This window comes from Asparagus officinalis, chromosome 7 (genome assembly GCF_001876935.1).
Source record: "Asparagus officinalis chromosome 7, Aspof.V1, whole genome shotgun sequence".
NCBI lineage: Eukaryota > Viridiplantae > Streptophyta > Magnoliopsida > Asparagales > Asparagaceae > Asparagus > Asparagus officinalis.
In genome coordinates, this window is record NC_033800.1 from 138331136 (window position 1) to 138339617 (window position 8482).

Genomic DNA, 8482 nt, shown 5'->3' on the forward strand with positions numbered 1-8482 from the left:
GAGTTCGGATGAAGAAGTTACGGCGGAAACGGACGAACAGGCATAACGGAGCATCTCAGGCTGAACTGAGGCACCCGAGGTGTCTCGGCATGAGCGAGACACCCTAAGGTGTCCTAGTTCAGCCTGAGCCGCTCCGTTATGCCTGTTCGTCCGTTTCCGCCGTAACTTCTTCATCTGAACTCGGATTTGAGTGATTCCAAGTGCGTTGGAAAGCTGACGAGGAGTTCTACAAGTTCCAATGATTAAATCATCCACGGGATAAATGAGACACGAAGGGTATTTCACCGTTTGTGAACGATACGAGGTTCCCGATCGGTTCATATCTTCACCATTCCGAAGTTCCGTTGTTTCACGTAGTTCGTCGGTTTACTTCAAGCGTTCACCGACATCAATCAAGCTTCTGTGAACCAGATGGTGATGTTCATCGTCATTTCTTAACACTGAGCTATTCGTGGAGACCTATAGGCAATTTTCGATGCCTACAGATACCCCCTCCAAAGCGTTCCAGACTCGTTTCTTTTGTAGAAGAGGCTGGAATATTTTGGATGTGATTGGTCCAGCCTTCAGTCGGCATAAAGGACCTGTAGTTAGCTTCGATTCTTGACTCCTTCGATTTTCAGTCTACTCGATGCTTTGATGAATAGCTGAAATCCTTCTGGCGCTGCGTTTATCGCCTGGCCGTCGTCGGAATCTCGAGTCTATCACTAGTGAGTTGAGTTTGGCTCGTGTCATTGAGTTGACTTTTTGATCGCAACGCGTTAACTGGCGTTGACCTAGGGTTACGCGTTGACCGGCGTTGGCCTAGGGTTACGCATTGACCGGCGTTGACCTAGGGTTTCGAACGTCGTACGTTGACTTTTTGGTCGCAACGCGTTGACTGGCGTTGATCTAGGGTTACGCGTTGACCGGCGTTGACCTTAGGGTTTCGAACGTCGTACGTTGACTTTTTGGCCGTAACGCGTTGACTGGCGTTGACCTAGGGTTATGCGTTGACCGGCGTTGGCCCTAGGGTTTCGAACGTCGTACGTTGACTTTTTGGTCGCAACGCGTTGACTGGCGTTGACCTAGGATTACGCGTTGACTGGCGTTGACCTAGGGTTACGCGTTGACCGGTGTTGGCCCTAGGGTTTCAAACGTCGTACGTTGACTTTTTGGTCGCAACGCGTTGACTGGCGTTGACCTAGGGTTACGCGTTGACCGGCGTTGACCTAGAGTTTCGAACGTCGTACGTTAATTTTTTGGTCGCAACGCGTTGACTGGCATTGACCTAGGGTTACACGTTGACCGGCGTTGACATTGGGGTTTCGAACGTCATACATTGACTTTTTGATCGCAACGCGTTGACTGGCGTTAACACAGTTTATACTCGTACGTTTGCTGGAGCATACACAGTTTAAGCTCTTAAGGTATTGGAGCACGGTGATCCCAAATGTCGGAGCTGCAGGACCAACTGTTAAAGCTGATTCATCTGCATGTATAGATTTTATCCTGAAGTTGTTGGATGCTCAAGTCACGAGACCAACTAATGGAGCTGGTGCGTCAATGACTCGCATTTATAGAATTTTTGGCAAATTCTCAGCCATCAACGGGTTTGATGAGCCTTTATCGACCACCGTTTGAGTCGAGTTAGTATGCAGATTGTTTAGATCCGTTCTGCACATAACGTTGTGCTAAAAGAGTTAACTCTTTTAGTGCTACGACATTGAATATGTAGACTTTGTCCTTCTCACGGGAATAGACTACCCGGCAACGTGTGTTAGACGTAGACTTAGGATTTTTGACAAATCCTCAGCCATAAACGGATTTGATGTGCCTTTACCGACTACCGTTTGAGTCGGGCTAGCAAGCGGTTTGATGTGCCTTTACCGACTACCGTTTGAGTCGGGCTAGCAAGCGGATTGTTTAAATCCGTTCTGCATATGACGTTGTGCTAAAGGAATGAACTCCCTTAGACTTGATGCTATGACTTCGAATACGTAGACTTCGCCATTGTTACGGGAACAGGTTACCCAGCAACGCGTGTTAGGCGCTGACTTATCCTTACTTAGGATTCAGGATAAAAGTCCCCAGACTCGGATTCTGGTGTCTTCTTCAATCGGTAAAAGACTAAACCGGCAACGCGTATTAGGCGTTGGCTTATCCCTACTTCGGATTCGAGATAAAATTCCCCGTGCGTGTGAAGCACGGATTTTGGTGTTATTAATAACAACCTGCCACAATGTTGAATATGTGGTCTTTTGTCCTTTTTACGGTCAAAGACTAACCGGCAACACGTGTTAGGCGTTGACCTATTCCTACTTAGGATTCGGGATGAAATTCCCCATGCATAAAAGGCATGGATTTTTGTTGCTACGATGCTGAATACGTAGACTCGGTCGTTTTTACGGGAACGAACCACCCAGCAACGCGGGTTAAGCGTTGACTTATCCCTACTTAGGCTTCGGGATAAAATACCTCAGACTGGATTCTGGTGTCTTTTTCAATCGGTAAAAGACTAAACCGGCAACGTGTATTAAACGTAGGCTTATCTCTATTTAGGAGTCGAGATAAAGTTCCCCGTGCATAGGATGTACGGATTCGAAGTTGAGAATTGTGTCTCTTCTCAGGGTAAAGACGAACCCAAAATGGAAGAGAAAGAATTTTATATTCTATCTCCCGGCACCGAAGAGGAAGAATTTTATATTCTATCTTCAGTTGGAAAGGAAACTCGAAGTGGGATCTCCACCCCCAGAATCCGGAAAGATGAAACTAGGAGTGGGATCTCCACTCCGAGAATCGAAAAGATTTAAGTAACCCTAACTTTTATAGGATTGGTTGCTTGATCCAAGAAAAGAGTTCCTCATTTATTGAGGGGAAATTCCGATTTCGACCCTAACTTTTATAGGTTTGGTTGAAAAAGGAAAAGACGGAAGTCTTTCGTTTATCGAAAGGGATAACTCAATCTTAGTCTTAACTATCTGCAGGTTTGACTAAGTAAAGTTAGAGACAATCCTAACTTTTATAGGTTTGATTGCTCAATTTGAAAGTAAACCTCTCGTTCATGGAAGGAATCGAGAGGGGAATCTGGCTTTGGCCCTAACTTTTATAGGTTTGACCAGTTTGACCAAGGAAGCAGTGGAAGTGGGAGGTTTGAGATGATCTTACCTTTTACAGGCTTGATCGTTCAATTTGAAAGTGGACCTCTCGTTCATGGAAGGAATCGAGAGGGGACTTTGGTTGTGGTCCTAACTATAGGAAGGTTTGACCAGGTAGACAGTGAGAGTGGGAGTACAAATCATAGTGGGGGTTTAGTGTTTATCACCTTGTTCGTAATTATCGGGTTATCCCTAAGAAAATTACATATAGTATTCTTCCGGGAACTTCCCATTACATGAATCATCCACCCCCAACTTCCTTCTTGGACCTGGGTCTGACTTTGTACTCCATTACATGACCGGGTTATCCTTAAGAATATTAGCGTAACATTCTCCAGGAACTTCCCATCAACGGTAGGAAACAGTTTAGACTCATATACCTATTGGAGTATCGGAAGGAGCAGTTTATACTCTTATACTTGTCGGAGTCCTGAGAAGCAGTTTATACTCGTATACTCTTCGGAGTGTTGCCGTTCTCATTTGGTTTATCCTAGCATTATGACATCGGCTTCAACCAAGGTTTGGATGATATTTTTTAAAGTAAAGCAAGCCTTAGTGGGATGAAGAATCCTCCTATGGTACGCACAGTACTTCGGATCCGCGGTACCGTCAGCTTCCTCCTGATTTGTGATGGGTGGCAGCTTGATCTTGTTGTTTTCAAGAAGGGTTTCGAAGATGGCTGGAACGTCTTCGTCTTTGAATGAGTACTCTTTTTGGAGCCTTGGATCCGAATTCTTCTGTTGTCTTCGGAGCTGTTATTGTGACGTTTGATTAACGTCAACAACTGTTGTAGGTGCCTTCCCTTCATCATGGGACACGAGACTCGAATTCAGAGGGTTAACCATCGGTTGGTTTCTTTCGACCTTCCTCCTTTTCTGAGGAAGCGTTCGGCCTGCTCTGCGCGCACCTTCAACTCTCTCCAGGTATTAAGCGGCTCTACTCCCATAACGTCCAAGATGTTAATGGACAAGTTATTATGACAGGTCTGCAAGACGAACTCCTCCGTGACGGGATCCTTACAGTTCATTGCCTGATTGCGGAAGCGTTTGATGAAGGTATCCACCGACTCTCCGTCTTTTTGTTTCTCATCGAAGAGTGTTCTGATCGACACTTCGGCATCATCATCGAAGAAATGAGCGAGGAACATGCTCTCCAGATCCTCCCAGCTGTTGATGCTTCCGGCCTTGAGACGGCGGTACCAATCGAAGGCGGGCCCGTGAAGGGTGCCAACAAATGACCGGACCATCAGAGGCTCATTGCCAGAGATCACTCCCAAATGGGACTTGAAATAGATCAGGTGCTGAGTGGGGGAACCCTTCCCGTCGAACGGCGTGAAGTTGATCAGGTTGAACTTCGCCGGATACGGGATCAATTCCCATTCTCTTGGGTAAGGACACGGAATCCCGGTCTTCTTCACCTCTCGAGCAGACATCAGGGCGTCGATTTTGCTCTCGAGATCCTTTATCTTTTCATCCTCACCTATATCATGTTTTAGACAATTTCTGAGAGGAATAATGCGGCCACCCCCAGCATTATCATCTTTGGTGGGACCACCCCCAGTACTGTTGTCCTTAGTGGGACCAACCCCAGTGTTATTATCTTTGGCCGAACCACCCCCAGCGTTGTTATCTGAAGGGGGTGTACTTGAACTATATCCAGTATTTTTGGGAGGTGCGTCGGCCATGATGATTTCGTCCACTTCTGGATCGCTGTCGATTGCGGCGTTCTGGGTGCGACGGCTGGATTCAACTCTGACTTGATTGGACAGAACCCGAATTTGTTGATCATGCTCTTCCCTCATTCGCATCATAGCCATTTCCATTTCGAACTTGAAGTTCTCTTTTTGTTTGGCCAAGGCATCCTCAACCATTTTAGTGATCTCGTCTGTGCTAACCATCAACACTTCGCGGGATTGACCTAGGCTGGATACCGTTTTGTCAGAAGCGACAGTAGAGTTAGCATCTGACACTTCGTCATCCGAGGATAATCCTTGATTCATCCTCTGATAGTCCCTTTGTCTAACGGTTCCCGACCGTAACCGAGTTATACGTTGGGATATGTCCGAAAGATGACGAGGATTGAAGTTTCGCGTTGACTTCCCCTTATCAACCATATTAACTGTGACTTCTGGAAGTTCATCATCTTGCACAGTTGGACTTTTTCTACAGAAACGCCTTGGCTTGGTCTTTGGCGTTCTGGGGGAGATCCTTTCAAATATCGAACGTTGCGGTCGGAGTAACCTATCGGCTGCTTACATGGATTCTCAGGTATAACGAGTTCGTCTGTCTGACGCGTTTTCCTCCGAGTAAATATTGCCTTGTTGGCATCTACGGGAGTCACACGTTTGGAATCACACCCTTATGAGGGTGAAACCTTAACGGGCTCCTGGTTTTTTGCACGCACCTCCAAGCGGGCTGTTGTATAAATTAATTTATTTGGAGGTCGCGTACGACCCCCAGTCCGGATATTTGCTCGAAGCTCCTTCAATGGTCTCAAGCTTTCCTTAACAAGCGCTTTTCCTCGATTCTCGGGTAGGGCACCGACACGATCCTTCAATGGGACTCTAGATTTGGGGAGATCCACGCTATCATAGAGCTTCACAGGAGGTGCGGGAGCAATAGGAATGGGATCTGGAGTTGACAAAGGCCGGAGAGCAGCCTCGGATGCTTTTTCCTTAAACGTTGACTTGGCCTTTGACATCCAGACTTGCTTAGATCTTGGTGTTTTTTTGGCCGCCTTTTCCTTCTGCAATTCCTGTGCCTTTCGTACAAGAATCCTCGTCTGCGCTAACAGTGCGCGGCGCTTATGGATGCGCTCCTCAAGAGTTGAACGGTTTCGTTTGACACGAACCCATTCATTAGTAGGTGGTTGGGAGGAGGTTCCCAAAGCTTGCTTCTGCGTTTCAGATCCGCATCATAGCAGATCCCGTCAACAGGCTTCAAAGCCTCGGCAAATTGACGCGCGAGACGTTGACGGCGCCTTTGACAAGCCCTCTTCGTCAACACTGGTGCACTTTCAACGGGCAACTCCTTGACTTTCGAGGAGTTGTCACGAACTTTGGATCTGGTTTCTTTGGAAGCCGGCGAATCGTTGCGAGGTGTAACTACAACAGCGACGGCGGAGAGATCATCTTCTTGGGTCTTCAGATCTGAAGACCAGCGGATCTTCCTGGAGGAGGAGGCCTTCCTGCATCTACAAGGAGAGGCAGATCTGGAGGAACTTCTGCTGGTCGAACTCGTATTCGACCTCTTCGAGCACCGGGATCTTGATCGTCGGCTGCGGCACGACAGCTTCGGCAGCGAAGCTGTTGGCTCCCACTGTGGTCGCCAGTTTGTTTGCGGTGAAAGTTAATGTTTCCATTGTTATCGAATCTATTATAACTTTAGTCGTTACAATAAACTCGAATGAAATAAAAAGTTGATCTTTTTATAAGATCTCCTTACACAATGAAAATAAAAAGTTTACAACTTTATCAAACAAACGCAGAGATCGTTTATCGGTTTTCTGCTTGCGTGGGATCTTTGTCTATGTTGGGGTTTATCCGTGGACCACCGTCGATCAGATCTGATTGCTGAAAAAATTGGGCAGAGCTTCGTCTATCCGCGAAGGGATCGAGAAAACCGTAGCTCTTATCTCGGCCAAGCGAGATAATCACTCTTCTTAAGATTACCGCAACGGGATAATCCTAAGGAACGGATCCGGGAAACTGTAGATCTGACGAATCTCTCTCTCTTGCGTTGAAGAACTCGATCCGATCTCTCCTCCTCCTCCTCTTTAAAATCCGTGCACCATCAGTCTTCAATCCGGCAGGGCTTCGCCTAATCTACAAAATTCCAGCTCTGAAAAAATGAGGCCTAAGGCTTGTATTTATAGGCTTGAGGGGATAACGGAGCGGTTAAAACTGATCGAAAACCGTCAAAAACACGTCCTAAGTGCGAGACAGTCTGTACCCTATTTAGTATTCGCCCTTGGCTGAGACACCCAAGGGTGTCTCGCTCGTGCCGAGACACCTCGGGTGCCCCAGTTCAGCCTGAGACGCTCCGTTATGCCTGTTCGTCCGTTTCTGTCGTAACTTCTTCGTCCGAACTCGGATTTGAGTGATTCAAAGTGCGTTGGAAAGCCGACGGGGAGTTCTACAAGTTCCAATGATTAAATCATCCGCGGGATAAATGAGAAACGAAGGGTATTTCACCGTTTGTGAACGATACGAGGTTCCCGATCAGTTCGTATCTTCATCATTCCGAAGTTCCGTTGTTTCATCGATTAGCCCGTGCCTTCGTAGTTCCGGAATTCTGTCGGCTCGCGTAGTTCGTCGATTCACTTCAAGCGTTCACCGACGTCAATTGAACTGCTGTGAACCGGATAGTGATGTTCACCGTCGTTCCTTAACACTGAGCTGTTCGTAGAGACCTATAGGCGATTTTCGATGCCTACACATATGTACTAGCAGGCCGGGAAGATTCTGCAAATAATTATAAGATCTCACAAGATGCCTTATCTAGACCACGACCTCATGGGTTGAGAGTCTATGATGTTAATTTTACTAAAACTTTAAACTCGTTGCATTTAATAATATCATATTATTTACAATGCAAAATAAAATTTGTCTCATATCCAACTTGCCTTGTAAGAATTATAGGTAAACATTACTTGTGTGATGCAGGATACATAACAATGTCTGGTTTCATCTCCCACATCTTGGGATGTTTGATATCATTTTAATGAACATAGAGGGGATCAATAAATAAAAAAAAGGAATTATTCAATCTTAGACATTTATTTTTGAGATCTATGATTCAATATTCTTTTGGGATATTATAGAATCTTTTCAAGATTCTTTCCACTAAGCCCCATTGTTTTGTCATCATATAACCTAAGTGCTAATCCTTCCTCTAGAGTTGACAAGTGTCTCATACCAGCAACTAATCAACAGATCAACTCTCCCCAGTCAAGAGACGACTTGAGCAACATGGACACTCATCCCTACCCAAGTTGGGATGAGTTGAGGGACATTCTCACTTGGACTCACCTTCTGAGTTGACCCACCATCATCCACTCTGCAAGTCTGGGTCGATAACTTTCGAGGCTGACCAAAGGCGGTACTTGTCGTTCCACTCACAAAGTTGAGTCAAGAGGCGATTTGTTCTCGAGCTCCTCATCAACAGCTGGCCATCATCATCACATCTCATACCACGAGTCTCCATGCCTCATCACCCTTCGTCAGCACCATGCCCTCATAATCACCATCACGTCAAACTCAGTGACAACTCATTTCATCTGCAGACGATGCCTATAAACTATCTGCCAACTCAACTGTTTGCCTGGACTCAGCCATAATTACCTATGTA